At 40.4% G+C, this 17,243-nt stretch overlaps 1 protein-coding gene across 8 annotated transcripts in view; it reads left to right on the top strand.

Moving 5' to 3' along the window:
- LOC135094755 (uncharacterized) overlaps positions 1–17,243 on the top strand; it is a 157,054-nt gene that overhangs the window by 59,046 nt on the left and 80,765 nt on the right. For 2 of the 8 annotated variants that reach the window (XM_063995123.1, XM_063995115.1), the window contains exon 2: positions 86–898. The exons of the other annotated variants lie outside the window; for them this stretch is intronic. The gene's annotated coding sequence lies outside the window, so the exon portion shown is untranslated. The remainder of the gene's footprint in view (positions 1–85; positions 899–17,243) is intronic. 8 annotated transcript variants of the gene reach the window in all.

Here is a 17,243-nt window from a genome sequence, read left to right as displayed (position 1 = left end):
ACAGCGGTGTTGTGTTGTGGTGGTGGTGTGCTGCTGTAATGTTCCGGTAATGCAGTGTTGCTTATGGTGCTTGTTATCTCCACAGTGCTCCCAGGAAACACTTGTCAGCACTTGTGAACACTTGAGAACGCGAGAACACCTGAACCACGTGTGCTAGAAAAGAGAGAAAAGTAAACACGAAACATTTAAAAGCCAGAAAACAATACGATAAACCAAACGGAGACTTATATATAAAAAGTGTAAGAACTGAATACTCTTAAAAATCAAAGACATAAAGACATGTTTTTCAATCCCAACATCGGTATGAGAACCTTCCTACATCAATGAAGAAAAAGAAAACACTCACAAAAAGATCTTCACTCCCCCCCAACACACACACACACACACACACACACACACACACACACACACACACACACACACACACACACACACACTAGTCAGCCACCAGCATCAAGTACTTCGTTAGCACCCGTTTAGCACACAGAAGGAGACTTTGAAGTGCTGAAATGATAAAAATCCCTCAAAAGCCTATTTGCCATCAGACTGAAGGCGCCAAAATATGATTCACCCGCGACTAGAGCAGAGGAGGCGGCGGTGGTGGCGGTAGCGTCTTGGTGGGGAGAAAACCCTTATGTTGAGTCTCGCAGAGTGTTGAGGAAGGCAGTGTTGCGACCAGAGATGCCTTGGAGTGTTACATTCGTCCTGATGGTGTTGCCTTGAGTGTTGTGACAGGGAAAAGAAGAAGATCACAGCAATTTCCCGATATATTCCACCTTCTCCTCCTCTTCTTCTTCCTCCTGCTCCTGCTGCTCCTGCTGATGCGTTGGCGAGGGAGCGGCGGCGTCATAAAGGTGACGTGACAAGCCCCAGCTGGAGATGCGATGCTATCATTGAGGTACGACACTGTACAGCTTGGTGGAGGCCTGACACTCAGACACACGCGCGCGCATACACACACACACACACACACACACACACACACACACACACACACACACACACACACACACACACACACACACACACCACACACGGCGCTCTGAAAAAAAAAGATGAAAATAAGTTTATAGTCACGAGAGAGAGAGAGAGAGAGAGAGAGAGAGAGAGAGAGGAGAGAGAGAGAGGAGAGAGAGAGAGAGAGAGAGAGAGAGAGAGAGAGAGAAAGAGGAGAGAAACAGAATAATGGCAGTAGATGAAAGAAAACTGGAGAAGACAGAAAGGAAGAGAAAGAACACGTTAAGAAACAGAAAAGTGAATACAAAGAGCAGAAAACAGAGAGAGAGAGAGAGAGAGAGAGAGAGAGAGAGAGAGAGAGAGAGAGAGAGAGAGAGAGAGAGAGAGAGAGGGGAGGGAGTTCCAAGATCTTGTACGCCTTGTATTCACAGGAGGACACGTGTTAACAAATGTAAAGTATTCCCTAGGGACCTTCCATCACTGCCTCGCCCTCTCACACGCTCCTAGTCAGCCAGGCACTTTACAACGGTGTCCAGTAATAATATAAGGTTACGCAGCAGGTATCTTCTTAAATAGCAGCGTATGACTGTATAGCCCCTATTCTGAAACACTTGACTGTCTCACCACGACCATTTTTCAAAGGTCACACGTACGATTAGCGGGATTCTCAAGAGTGCTTCTCCTGGTTAATAATGTAGAAATCTTGTTAATCTGTCAATAAAATCATAAAAAATATCCTTTAAATCCTGCGTACTTAGTTATTAAGTTAGTTGGAAGCTGATTGGTTAGTTAGTCAGTTAACAGATAAGGTATTCAATATATAAAATTTTATTTAATAGTGAACACTTATTCCCATTGCGATATCAGACAAAACACAAATTATTAAGACAATACAAACCTGGTCTTAACGCTTAGAATTCGGGAAGGTCTCTTGGAGCTAATTAGAATATTATATCGTAAGCCGAAATAAAATGAAATTAGAAACTTTTTAACCTAAGACTTTTACAAGGCAGTACATAACCTCCAGCTATTGACAACAGGACATTATAAACTTACCAACATTATCTGATCTTAGCCCAAATAAAAGTGCAAAGAGGCTGTCAGATTCTTAAGGATTACAATTACATGATGCCCTGCAAAGACTCTCCGATCAAAGACATCATAAATATTTGTTTTTATTAGAATACTCCATCAGCATCTTAAATTTAAAAAAATGAGTCAGAAATATTTAAGGTTGGTGGTCAGTCTTTCTCTCTCTCTCTCTCTCTCTCTCTTCTCTCTCTCTCTCTCTCTCTCTCTCTCTCTCTCTCCTCTCTCTCTCTCTCTCTCTCTCTCTCTCTCTCTCTCTGTCTCTCTCTCTCTCATTGTTTCCCTTCTCCCCCTGTTTCTTTAATATTTTTTATCTCACTTCTTCTTTCAATTTTTTCGCCTCTCCCTCGTTCTCCTATTTCCTCCCTTTTATTCTCTCTCTCTCTCTCTCTCTCTCTCTCTCTCTCTCTCTCTCTCTCTCTCTCTCTCTCTCTCTCTCTCTCTCTCTCTCTCTCTCTCTCTCTCTCTCTCAAGTCCTCCAGGCATTCAAAGTATTCCAAAATTCCTGCACCGAGCTGGTCTCTTATCCTTGGCGACCCTCCTGCCTGGTCCTGCCCGCTTCGCCTTGTTCTCGCCTCCTCAACACCATATTCTGAAACACTTCTGCCTCCATCTCGACTACTTTCCAAAGCCTCCAGTTGAAGTAACAGGAGTTTTGAAGGTGTTTTTATAGTTCTAGTGACAGATTAACAAGATTTCTGCATTATTAACAAAAGAAACACTCTTGAGAACCAGGTAGATCATTTTACTGGCCTTTAAAAATAGTTGTGGTGAGAGAGAGAGAGAGAGAGAGAGAGAGAGAGAGAGAGAGAGAGAGAGAGAGAGAGAGAGAGAGAGAGCAAAGCGTTTCTGAATATGGACCTCCGTGCGCCTGTTTTCTAGACACGAGAAGCGCTTCGTTACCTCGTCCTCTGTTACCCTGCATGATTGACAGAAGAGTAAGTAACTGTTTGCTCTGTGTTCTCTCTCTCTCTCTCTCATCTCATCTCTCTCCTCTCCTCTCTCACTCTCTCTCTCTCTCCGCTCTCTCTCTCTCTCTCTCTCTCTCTCTCTCTCTCTACGGCGCTCCCAGACTGGCTATTTTAAATCAATCAGTGGGAGTAGTGAGCGAGCAAAGCGGAGCTACTCAGGCCTGTAATACGAGGCGAGTGAACTCCAGGCGCCGGCGGGACTGAACTGGACTGCCTCTCCGTACTACGTGTCCCCCAATAAGTCACGCTGGTGCTACTGCTGCTGATGCTCCACCGCTCTCGCTCTCCCTCTCTTTCTTTCCTCTAATACCGCTGCGACGGGGGAACAGAAGGAAAGTAAGGCTGAGAGTCAGGAAAGTGGTTGAGGATTTAGGAATTCTGAGTTAGAGGGGGGGAGGAGAGTAGAAGAGGGTGTTATCTTGCTGTACAGTTGTATAAATCCTGACTTTCTGCTTCGCCACCTTCCCCAGCTCTGCCGTGTGTTCCTTGCCAGATAGACTGTGAGGTGCTATGAGGCAAGAAGTGTGTTGCTCTGGCTAATGGTCAAGAAATGCTGATAGGACCAAGAGTGCTGATCTTGTGCTCTCTTTTGCATTTATTTTCATTTTTTACTTTATTGTCTCTGGATTCATTGACGTTGTTCTCCGTTCCTGTTAGTTTTGTTTTCTCGTTTTTCTTAATGTTCTTTTACGTCATTGTTCTTCCTTTTCTTCTTGTTTCTTGTTCTTATTTTTGTCCTTGTTGCCGTTCTTCATTTTCGTTTTTTTGATTTCGCTTGTTTTCTCTTTTATGTTTTAGCTGCTCCTGCTTTTCCTCCTCCTCCTCCTCCTCCTCCTCCTCCTCCTCCTCCTCCTCCTCCTCCTCCTCCTCCTCCTCCTCCTCCTCCTTCTCCTTCTCCCTCTCTTCGCGATCTTAACATATCTCTCGGTCTCGTTTATCCGTTTCTGTTGATGTCCTCTTCTCCTCCTTCTCCTCCTCCTGTTCCTCCTCTGCTGCATCTACTCCATGCCCCTTCTCGTCCTCTTCCTCCTTCGCACCACAACCCACCACCTGCCTCTCGTCTCGTCTCCTTCCCCATCCTCTCATAATAGCATCACCCCTCATATGCAACGCTGATGACGTAAATAAGAGCCTCGCAGCATCACTCACAGTACACAATGACATTATCAGGCACAGCATCAGTGACACATAAATAATGCTCAAGATATACTCATACATACCTTTCTTTTCTTCCTACGTAACCTCTTCCTTCTCCACTCTCCCCCTTGTCTTGCAAATCCTCTTCGATGCAGGGTCTCCTCGTCTTTCATCCCCATCCGTACCATAACCAGCCACTGCACCAGCCAACGAGACGCTAACGTACTAACTAAGGCTGCCTGACGCTCGTACATCAGACTATATTCTGGAACACTTCCGCGCTGCACCTCCACTGCTTTGAAAGGGTTTAGGTGAAGATACATATGTTTCTAAGCGTGTTTTTATGGTTCTAGTGACAGGTTAAGGGGTTTCTATAGCATTTACAGGAGAAACACTCGTTGAGAATCTGTCTATTCGTCTCTGTGGCCTTTGAAAATAGTCGTGGTGAGAGAGCAAAGGTTTTTTTTTTTTTTTTAGAATACGGGTGTGTGTGTGTTAGAGTCCTTAGGGAAAGTTCTCTGTATGGCACTTTCATGTCCCCTCTTTTGTTCTGAAGGAAAGTAAGCACGATTCGATGAAAGGCAGGTTGGTATTATGGTTCCTTCCTAAACACGTCTTCATGCTTGCCTCGTGTTTACGAAAGCCATTCATTAACTCTTTCTGCTCGTTCTTCTCTTCATTATGCCTACTCCTCACTTCTCTTCTCTGCCTTCTTAACTCAGCTACCTCATATACTTCTCTCTTCCTCCTTTCCTACCTGTCTATCTACCTTCTCGCTGCCGCCATCTTTAGTCATACCCTCAAATAAAAATAGCTGAGTTAGGATGTGGTAGTAGTAGTAGTAGTACTAGTAGTAGTAGTAGTAGTAGTAGTAGTAGTAGTAGTAAAATAACAGTAGACATAAGACAAAAGAGAGAGAGAGAGAGAGAGAGAGAGAGAGAGAGAGAGAGAGAGAGAGAGAGAGAGAGAGAGAGAGAGAGAGAGAGAGCTATACTTACTTTATGGACCAGAAAAGAACACTTGCCTTTGTCTTGTCTGGCGTCACTGCCCCATCAACATCCCTCTTATCAGGAAGGGCTTGTGTCGCCTCGTGTCCTCAGCTACTCCACCCCCACCTCCCCTCCTGTCGCCCCCTTGATGAGTGGCGACAGATTACCAGATGTTCCCGCTCACTCATGTCAATAGCTCTCATTTCTCAAGCCATGGACGTGGAGCCTTGTGTGTGTCATAAGAATACAAATAAAATAAGGAAAGCTACAAGGAGGCAATCAGGTCTACATGTGGCAGTCCCTGTACCAAACATACCTACCTATTTCCACCTATCTATCATCTCCTTCCATAAATTTGCTTAATCTTCTTTTAGAGCTCCCTAAGGACTCAGCACCAACAGTCTGATTACTGAGTCCATTCCACTCATCTACCACTTTATTTGAGAACCAGTTCCTTTCCATCTCTTTTTTTTTTTTTAAATCTAATCCAGTTTTATTTAAAGTTCAGTTCTTTTAACTTAAAGGTGAAAATGTGTAGATAGTGAGTTTTTCAGTGTGTGTGTGTGTGTGTGTGTGTGTGTGTGTGTTCGTCATTTGTTTTGTCGCACACTGCCGGGAATTAACGAGTGCTGGCGCCAACTGTGAACACAATTAAAGATAAGCCAGCCAGCTGTCTGCCTGGCTCTGCTTCCCTGAATGGTCTGTGTACGAGGCAGTCCTGTGCTTCCTGTGAGGCGTTTCTAGGAATGCTGAGTCTGCGAATGTTGTGCGTCCCCATAATGTTTTCCTTCGTGCACAGTGTTGTATCGCCGGGCACATTTGAGTCCCACACTGAAGAATATAGTTGTAGAAAGTAACCATTGACCGGATTCTCAAAAATATCTTGCATCTTCCTCGTACTTCTAGCAGATGGTACTGGATGATATTGAGGTTTGCAAGGGTGCTTTCATTAAATATTGTCGTTCTAAGGATATAAACATAAATAGAAACTGCTGCATTGTATGTTGATGAGAGAGAAGGTGACCATTAATAGCGCTGTCAAACTTTTCTGTATCCTATCCTTAGAACTTCCAGGAGACACTATTGGACATCACTGAAGCATGAAGTGGTGTTTTCATATTACAATGAAACCGATATACAGCAAACAAGGAAGAAGATAGCCAGTGTTCAGATTCTTATACGTTTATGCGTCCTACCTCGACTGCTTCTACAAGACTACTGGAAGTTATAGAGGTTTGCAAGAATATTAACATGATTTTACTAACATATTACCAAGAATTCTACACCCTCGATCGAGAGAGCAGATATGAAAACCCGACTGCTCAGCTCTGTGGCCTTTGAAAACAGTCTGGCTGAGCGAACAAAGCGTTTCAGAATACAGGTCATGCCAGCTTCAAGGTCACGGGAAGTGTCATAACAAGAAATATATGCACGATAGTCTCCGCTGTTTAATTGTTATCTCGTCATGGAGTGAAGATTACTTGTTCGCTGTCTCGCGTTCATCACCAGGTACAATATCTTAATATGTTTCTGCTGTTCATAATTCTAAACTGCCGCTCCGATATCCGTGACCTGCTTCTGCCAACTGCACCAGACAAGACGGAGGTGACACTTCATGACTTAATTACTATTATTGTTATTTTTTATTATTACAATACTGCAAATAATATTATGTTCGTTTTTTTATACTGAAAATTCAACTTCGGTTTCCCTCTCTCTCTCTCTCTCTCTCTCTCTCTCTCTCTCTCTCTCTCTCTCTCTCTCTCTCTCTCTCTCTCTCTCTCTCTGTCCATGTCAAAAGAGAAGTACTGCGAAAGTTTTCTCGATACACTTTCCTTTCCAATACTTCCTTTGAGTTGAGAGAGAGAGAGAGAGAGAGAGAGAGAGAGAGAGAGAGAGAGAGAGAGAGAGAGAGAGAGAGAGAGAGAGAGAGAGAGAGAGAGAGAGAGAGAGAGAGAGAGAGAGAGAGAGAGAGAGAGAGAGAGAGAGAGAGAGAGAGAGGATGGTAATTATCTGCTCTTGACTTTTGCTTTGAGAATTACATATGCAAAGGATCTAATAAGAAAACGCTGTTTAAAGAATATATATATTTAAATGATAGTGATCAATAAGAGGAATCTGGGAAAAGGATTAAAGCATGAAGAAGAAGAAGAAGAAGAAGAAGAAGAAGAAGAAGAAGAAGAAGAAGAAGAAGAAGAAGAAGAAGAAGAAGAAGAAGAAGAAGAAGAAGAAGAAGAAGAAGAAGAAGAAGAAGAAGAAGAAGAAGAAGAAGAAGAAGAAGAAGAAGAAGAAGAAGAAGAAGAAGAAGAAGAAGAAGAAGAAGAAGAAGAAGAAGAAGAAGAAGAAGAAGAAGAAGAAGAAGAAGAAGAAGAAGAAGAAGAAGAAGAAGAAGAAGAAGAAGAAGAAGAAGAAGAAGAAGAAGAAGAAGAAGAAGAAGAAGAAGAAGAAGAAGAAGAAGAAGAAGAAGAAGAAGAAGAAGAAGAAGAAGAAGAAGAAGAAGAAGAAGAAGAAGAAGAAGAAGAAGAAGAAGAAGAAGAAGAAGAAGAAGAAGAAGAAGAAGAAGAAGAAGAAGAAGAAGAAGAAGAAGAAGAAGAAGAAGAAGAAGAAGAAGAAGAAGAAGAAGAAGAAGAAGAAGAAGAAGAAGAAGAAGAAGAAGAAGAAGAAGAAGAAGAAGAAGAAGAAGAAGAAGAAGAAGAAGAAGAAGAAGAAGAAGAAGAAGAAGAAGAAGAAGAAGAAGAAGAAGAAGAAGAAGAAGAAGAAGAAGAAGAAGAAGAAGAAGAAGAAGAAGAAGAAGAAGAAGAAGAAGAAGAAGAAGAAGAAGAAGAAGAAGAAGAAGAAGAAGAAGAAGAAGAAGAAGAAGAAGAAGAAGAAGAAGAAGAAGAAGAAGAAGAAGAAGAAGAAGAAGAAGAAGAAGAAGAAGAAGAAGAAGAAGAAGAAGAAGAAGAAGAAGAAGAAGAAGAAGAAGAAGAAGAGGATCAAGAGGAACAAGAAGGAGGAACAAGAACAAGAACAAGAACAACAAGAGCAACAAGAACAAGAACAAGAATAAGAACTAGAGGAATAAAAACAAGAAAAAAACAGACACGAAGAAAACAACAACGACAACAACAACAACAACAACAACAACAACAACATCATCAACGAAAGAAGAGGGAGAGGGAATCATCAAAAGACACACACACACACACACACACACACACACACACACACATACACACACACACACACACACACACACACACACACACACACACACACACACACACACACACACACACACACACACACACACACAAACAAAATCATTAAGAAGTATACAACTCGAGGTCAGCATTTACTAGTCACCGTCCTATAAATACTAAATACAAACTAACAATAAATAACTAACATCCTTATTTCCCTTGCTTAACTTTAACAACTCCACTACCTTGCATAAAATTCGGACATTGAGTGCAGGTGTTCCTTCGTAATCAACGTGTGCTGAGTTTTGTTGAGTTTTGCTTCATTAATACACGTCTAAATTCTGGTAGACTTCGATAATTCATTACTTAACAGAAGTATCGAAGAACGTTTCTGCATTTGGGAGCACGCAGTTAAATTGTGCAATCAGCAGGTAACAAATTTCAAAGTTAAATTTAATCTAACACGTAATATCAGAGCAATAAATGTGTTCCTGTTTCTTCATATGCAGGGAAACAACAGCATTGGGGTGATCACGAAGAGTACTGTTGTTTCGTCTTTTTATTTTTTTCGTCTCGCTTTTCTTTTTTACGTATCAAGGAGACTGACCAATGCCAACAAAGAAAACAAAGACAAAAAGTCATCTCAATTTCCCGTTCCAATAATATTAATGGAAATAAAATGAAAGAGGGAGAGAAAAAAATAAAAAGAAAAATGTTAGCAAGTAAAAGAAGAGAAAATACTAGCAATTTAAGTTTAAGATCAGTAAAGTCATTAATTCACTGAGTAAAACAACCACCAGTTCATTAATCCACTAAACACTACCAGTCTTAGGTGCACCTCATCACTCCCCTCCCCTCACCCACCCACACACACACACACACACACACACACACACACACACACACATCATGTCATGCAGCCTTCCTTCCTACCTTCCTCTCTACCACTCTCCTTGTGACCACTTACCCCTAACAATATAAAGACAACACTAAAACACCTCGATCTGAAATTAATACAAAGTCTAATCTCCATCCTACACAGACAATCCCATCCCATCCTTTACGTACACGACACCATTACTGAAAGAGGAGTTTGAATGGTGATAGTGATGACATTCTCCTTGCTTACCCTCGCCACTCCAAGGCTGACAGGGACATGATATGATTCCAAACACAATAAAGATGCGACATTTTCACTGCATCTGTAACAATGGCGCAAAGGGAAGCAGAGTGGTGGGCGGAAGGTTAGGAAGAGATGGAGGTGGGGGGAGGAGGATAGAGGAGAGACGTGTCGAAAAGAAGTAGGAAAACACTCTCTCTCTCTCTCTCTCTCTCTCTCTCTCTCTCTCTCTCTCTCTCTCTCTCTCTCTCTCTCTCTCTCTCTCTCTCTCTCTCTCTCTCTCTATCTATCTATCTATCTCTCTCTCTTTCACTTTAACTTTTGTTGTCAGCATTTGATTCTTTTCTTCGATTCAATTTTCAGAAGGATTTAAAAGTATTATGACGAGTGATTAGCTCAAACTTTAGCCTTAAAAATTGTATAGTTTTTGATGAAATGATAATGGTTGAGTGAATGTATGTATGTATCTTCATGTGTCTGACTATCTGTCTATTAATAAATCTTGTATGTGCGTCAGTATGCCTTTTTTCTTTTTTTTATCAGCGGTGAACTGTGGAACTCTTTGCCTGCATCGATTTCAGTTCCTTTCTACAACCTAAAATCACATTATAGAAGGGGAAAGCAATGACACGCCCGGAACAGAACTAACCGAATTTTCTGTGACTTTTCTTGACTTTTTTTTTTTTTTTTTGACTGGCAAGATAAACGAGCTTTTCTTCCCCATTTTCTACTCCTTTGCCTAGTCTCTTTGACACGTAAGGCATATTTATTGACAGGTATTCCTCTTAATTATAAATCAGCATCTTCCTCTATAGCCTTTTGCGTGGACAGACTGTATGTGTAGTGTCTCGTCTTGTGACTGTAGTGAGGCGGTCTCAGTGGCACCATTCAGAGCAAAAATATCCTCCTCATTAACAAGAAAAAAAAAAAAGAATGCTTGGTTTTTTTCTTGTTTTTTTTTTTATCATTAGCAGGAGAGAAGACTGACAAAGACTTAGGAAACGAAACTCTCCAGAAATTCCCGCCAAATACCTCAGCTTAAAATAAAAGAGAAGACGGAAGAAAAGCTATAGAGACAATAATAAAAAAAAACTCATTAACAACCAAAAAAAAAGTATATTTATGATTTTATTTATTTATTTATTTATTTTTATTTATTTATTTATTTATTTATTATTTTTTTTGTCAGAAAAGGACAAAGCCACGACAATTTAAACTCACCAAAAATTCCGGATAAAATACCTCACTCTGTTTGACAAAAAAAAAAAAAAATAGAAGTAAACCTAAAGAAAAAGTAAAAAAAAAAAAAAAAGAAAAGAAAAGAAAACACACTTTTTCTTTCACAACAAAGACGACTGGCAACGACATGACAAACACAACTCACTGGAAATTCTCGCTAAACACCTCAACTTAAAAGAGAGGTGACGGAAGAAAAGCTACAGAGAAAAATAAAAGAGAACAAAATTAACTCCGTTCTCCTTCGTTTTCTTGTTGTCTTCTTTCTCTCTTGCCTCCAAGACACAGGAGAGCAAAATAAAACATTCCCTGAAAAGTTCACTCCCTCCTGACCTTTCGGAGTGAGGGGGAGGTGAAGGGGAGGGGCGAGGGAAGTGAGGAGGTGGAGCAAGGGTGGGGAAGAGAGGTGAGGGAGGGAGTAGAGAAAGAGGGGGAGGGTTCAGTGAGGATGATTCACACGTGTTTTTTATTTTCTTTTTTTTTTTATTTTTGGGGCGGAGAAACTGTTTTGAAAGCACGCGAAACAAAGGAAAGCTAAAAATGTGGCAAACTGGGCTATTTTTTGCTTGAGAGAGAGAGAGAGAGAGAGAGAGAGAGAGAGAGAGAGAGAGAGAGAGAGAGAGAGAGAGAGAGAGAGAGAGAGAGAAAGAAAGATCATGCTGTTCGCTAATCTCAGAGAAATAAAACTCATTATGAAATTAAAAGAAGACGAAAAAAAAAAAAACAAGAACAAAAGCAAAAAAAAACACCACCACCACCACCACCACCACCACCACCAACACGAACAACAACAACAGAACTAAAACCCGCATCAACAACAAACACCACAATTCTCCTTCTCCTCTCTCTTGGTACCCCCACCACACAACCCCCCTCTTTCCCACCAGTCCCACACCCGACACCCCACACCTACACGCTGCACACCTGAACCGGCACTGTTGAGGACTAGACAGAGGAGAGGTAGGAGGGCAAAAACATGCAGGTGTCTTTAAATATCTCCTTACCTTCCCTCCCTCCTCTCCCCTGATGCATTATAGTTCAAAAGGAAAGACTATGAAGGCATACTGCACCGCCCTTTTTCTGCCAAGTGTTGGTGATATACGTACATGCATTCTCGTACGTATATCTACGCATGCCACTTCGCGTGTGTATGTGTGTTTAAATTAAGCAGGGCAGTCGAAACACGAGGCATGATTACTTTGCATGCATGATTACTTTGTTTTCTTCATCTTTTTTTCTTTCTATCTTTTTTTTTTGTATAGGATTATCTTAAATGCTTCCTGGTGCAGGCATGAAAGGGTGTCTCCCATGTCCCCCTTCCCTTACGATCTCTTTATTATTGTTGTTCTCTTCCTGCTCCTCGTCCCATTCCTTCTCTTCTTACCCCTTCTCCTCCTTTTCCTCCTCCCCCTCCTCCTGCTTCTCTTTTTCATCCTATTAATTTTTCTCCCTTTACTCCATCGCACTGATATAGGTATTACCTTCTCCTCCTCCTCCTCCTCCTCCTCCTCCTCCTCCTCCTCCTCTTCCTTCTCTTCCACCTCCTCTTCCATTTCCTCTTCCATCTCCTCTTCTATCTCCTCTTTCTCCTCTTGTGTCGCTATTTCACCTTCCCATCTCTTCAATTTCCCTCATATTTCTCCTTTACACTCTCATCTTTATTCGCCCTCTACTATGTAACCTCCTACTTCTCTTTTACAGCTCTACTCTATTTCCCTTTCACTATTTAACCTGTTATTCTCATCTTTATTTTTTCGTCTATTTTTTTTTCTCTCTCTAATATCATCCTTCCTGTTTGACTTTTTTTTCATTTTCTAGTTCTCTCCTTTACGATTTTCACTTTCACTATTTCACAACTTCAGCCGCCACTGTTACGCCTTACTCCTTCGTCTGCGTCACATGCTACCTCTTATTTATTTCGTTCCTTAATTCTTCTTGTACTATTTCAACTTCAATGCGTAGCTCGGCGCACCGCAGTGTAAGTAAGACCCGCAGTTTGGCTCGGGCGGTATTCGGGCCGGTGCGCTGGGTCGAGGAAATTAATGTGTTTACGAATTATATTTATGCTGGCTCATTTTTGTTTGTCGTGTTCCAGTTTTTAGTCCGTAATCCTTCGAAAACGATGTGGATAATTGTCATGTGTCTGTCTGTGTGTGTGTGTGTGTGTGTGTGTGTGTGTGTGTGTGTGTGTGTGTGTGTGTTTTACAGTGGTGCAGTAAATTAATTAAAATGACGTAATGTGATATAACTAGACGTGAGAATCTGACCCGTATATATTTTTTTTAGTATTATTATTCTCGTCGTTAAATGCCAAAAATCTATGTAATGCAAATATATTCTGGTATTTTTATAACTGAATATCAGACTCTCATATATTTCCTATTATTGTCATATCCAAACGCGAAAATTTTAACCTACATTAAATACTCCACCTATTACGAAACCCGACCTAACCTAACTTAACCTAAAAAAAAACGTAAAAATGTAGCATATATTGCATACTCTATCCATTACGAAACGCAAGGATTAGCAGGAACAAAAAATGAAAATGAATAAAGCAATGTCACTGATGCATTACATTAATATCAACACAGGTGCGCCACCAGTCATTTCGTCTTTCCTCATGTCATACAAATCATTAATCCCCCACTCGTTTCTCTACCTCTGATGTGGATATTCACTCGTAAACACGGCCCTGCATTTATAAGACTGTGCCTTTGCGCTCTCATCATGTTCTAATTACACACAGACAGATAAATGCATAAATAGTCCTGTAATATACTGACGACAGCTTTCAATAACTATAAACACAAAGAAAGTTAGAAGATATATATATTATATATATATATATATATATATATATATATATATATATATATATATATATATATATATATATATATATATATATATATATATATATATATCAGTTTGAATAGTCGTCATCAACAAACTTGTCGCAGTCTAAGAACTCCTGACTCACAACAACAACAAATTAGCTTGACGAAACTTACAAAACAGGTGCTGGGACCTCACAGTTATTAGATCACTGTTCCAGTGAATGACCAGGAGGAAACATGGACAAAGATGCATCTCTGCTTAAAGATTTACTAACTTTGATCGACATTAAGATGAAAATATGTTACGTTGTTTGAGGTACGAAAGTCGAGAACACGTACATACTTGTCTTCCTTGCAATTATGCGAGCAGGAATGGAACAGAAGATAGTCCACTTACATACTGCGGAAGAAAAAGAAAATAAAAATAACAGTGCGTAACCTCAATTAAATGTTTCACTATAAATTACACACACACATATATATATATATATATATATATATATATATATATATATATATATATATATATATATATATATATATATATATATATATATATATATATATATATATATATATATATATATATATACACCTTTATATTAGTACCACAGTAAGGATTACCAGAAGTAATTACTAACTTTCCTCATTCAGACTGCTCTTAATAATTACTAAAGTTGTGTGAAGCACCACCAATACCTTCCAACATGACTGTCGCAGCCAGCCACGTAATAGACTCTGATATGTGTTCTCAAACATCTTCGCGTCTTACCTCAACTTCCACCAAGCTGCTGTGGAAGTTATTGGAGTATTCAAGGATGAGGGCAACCCGTGTCAATATGAACCGCATCGCTTCCCTAACAACACATCCGCGCCTGAAGTCTTATTCAAGGAAGTTTTAATGACTGTAATGATATTAACATAAGAACATAAGAAAATAAGCGAAGCAGCAAGAAGCCATCAGGTCTACACGTGCCATGAAGCATACATTACATTTCCGCCTATCACCTTCATCCAGGAATCTGTCTAATCTTTTTTCAAGGTTCCCTTATGACTCAGCACTACTAACTTGCTTACTGAGTCTGTTGCAATGAGACTGGCAGAAAACATTCATGACAACATGATTCATCACTATGGCCCTTTAAAATAAACCTGGGAGAAGAGAGTTTAAGAATACAAGATTTAAGGGCTGCGAGGACGCGATAGGATTAAAGAACAAATTTCAGTATAACCAGACAAAACCGCAGTTGCATTTGAGACCAATTAGATATGATTACTTGGTGATTACCTTCAATTAGCATTAACAGCCTCAATACTCCTGTCTGGTTACCGAGACTATTATCACTTTGGAGTAAAGCTTTTGGATCATATTCTGACACTTCTGCCCACACTTCCACTACTATCATAACTCTAATTGAAGTTCCACGGGTTTTATTTATTTTTTTTATTTTCACAGTTCTAGTGACAGATTAACAAGGTATTTACATTATTAACAGGAGAAACACTCTTGAAAACCCGCCTTATCATCTGTGTGGCCTTTAAAAATAGTCGTGGTGAGAAAGCTAAGAGCTTTAAAATGCGGTCTTTTGTCTTATATTAGAGGCGTTTTCTTACAGAGCCTGACAGAAGGATAAAAACTCATACAAATATAAATCAGCAAGTTATATCACGTCTCATATTCAGGAGATTGGTCCAGATCTTTCTTTTCTTTTATTCATTTTTTCTTTGTTGCGAGAGAGAGAGAGAGAGAGAGAGAGAGAGAGAGAGAGAGAGAGAGAGAGAGAGAGAGAGAGAGAGAGAGAGAGAGAGAGAGAGAGAGAGAGAGTTTTATGGCTGGTTAGTGATCCGTAACTGTGGTGCAGCCAAGGAAGAGAATCAAGAGAAAACGAAGCGAAAGAAAGATGAAACCTGAGAAGACAAGAATCGAGGTGTAGATGGAAAATGAAAAAAAAAAAAAAAAAAGTGGAGAGCTACAGTTCTAATTTTGCATCAATATTCCATGCTGGGTTTATAGGTTAACACTAATATCTCGCTGCACACACACACACACACACACAGAGACGATCGCTGTTCTTAATCCCTGTTCTACTTCCTTAATAACGTTCTGTTCTGGAGACAACACACACAAGGAACAAAGACCCTAATCCATGTTCTACTTACAATCCATTATCTTCTATATTCTTTCCTGGACCGCACCTCACACACACACACACACATGCATACACACACACACATAATCTTAATCCACCCTGTTCTGGTTCCACTATCTCCTTCCACGATGTTTTTCTTCCACCTCAGCACACAGGAATCCAGCGGAGCCTCATGTGCCTTGTGTTTATCAAGAGCAAGCGGGGCATACCTTTACTGGGAATCACAGACACTGCAACGAGGGTGGAAAATATTGTATTGTTTGGCACTCTCAGTAATGGAGGGAAATGCGAGTGTACGTCAATGATTTTATGGTGTTTTGGTGTAGTTACTGAGTGTATCTCGTTAGTAATGTGCAGTTTCAGAGATTATTTTATTCTATTTATTTATTTATTTTTTGTTGTTGTTGTTTTAGTTCGTCGTTGGTAATGATGTGTAGTTAGGTACAGAATGTTTGTAGACCCAGAGAGAGTAGGTACCGTCATGTCTTCTCTTCTTCCTCTTCCTTTTCCTCCTCCTCCTCCTCCTCCTCCTTTTCCTCCTCTTTTCCTTATATTTCTTCTTTTCTTGCTCTCTTATTCCTCCTGCTTCTTTTTTTCTTTTCTTTTTTTTTTCTTTTCTCTTCTACATCCACGTCTTCCTCCTTCTCCTTACCACTGGTTCACGAATGTATATTTTGTAGTTTTGGAACGTCTTGGATCAATATTTAAATTCAAAATTATTTATATGCATTGTTACACTGGTTCGGATTTCTCTTTTTCTTTTCTTTTACCCTTCATTTCTCGTATTTTTATTTTTTATTTCTCTTCGCTAACAAGGTATAGTTTCAGATCCCCCCACCCCTTTCTCTCTCTCTCTCTCTCTCTCTCTCTCTCCCCTTCCAGCTCCAATCTATCCATGAGCAGCGGAATTCAATCACTCTGACCAAGCACAAAACACTTCATCTCGTTGTCTGCCATCACGATCACCGCCCGACCCTTCCATCGTGTCCCTTCAATCATGCTTCTTTTTTTTTTGTGAAGGGAAAAAAATATGATTCTTTGTTGACAGAAATTGCCTTCTCTTCATTATCCTTTCCGGGAAGAAAAAAAGATGAATATTTGTCTAATTCTCTTCCTTTAATCATCCAAATTTCTCTCTCTCTCTCTCTCTCTCTCTCTCTCTCTCTCTCTCTCTCTCTCTCTCTCTCTCTCTCTCCCCCCAGTACTATATGTGTCAACACTATCTTCTTTCTTCAGAATTATTCAACTGTTATCCTTTATTGATTTCTTAGTCATCGAAAAAGGAGGAGAAGGAAGAGGAAAAGAGGAGGAAGAGGAGGAGGAGGAGGAGGAGGAGGAGGAGGAGGAGGAGGAGGAGGAGGAGGAGGAGGAGGAGGAGGAGGAGGAGGAGGAGGAGTTAAAGGAAGAGGTAGAGGAGAAAAAAGAAGGAAAGGAAAAGAAAAAAAGGAGGAAAAATACAAGGAAAGGAAAGAAAAAAAGGAGGAGGAGGAGGAGGAGGAGGAGGAGGAGGAGGAGACATGGCGGCGCCTACTCTTTCTGCGTGTATAAATGGTCGGCGGCCACGCAAGCGAG

This window comes from Scylla paramamosain, chromosome 3 (genome assembly GCF_035594125.1).
Source record: "Scylla paramamosain isolate STU-SP2022 chromosome 3, ASM3559412v1, whole genome shotgun sequence".
NCBI classification, from domain to species: domain Eukaryota; kingdom Metazoa; phylum Arthropoda; class Malacostraca; order Decapoda; family Portunidae; genus Scylla; species Scylla paramamosain.
The sequence above is the reverse complement of the archived record's forward strand: the minus strand, read 5'-3'. Positions and strand labels throughout refer to the sequence as shown.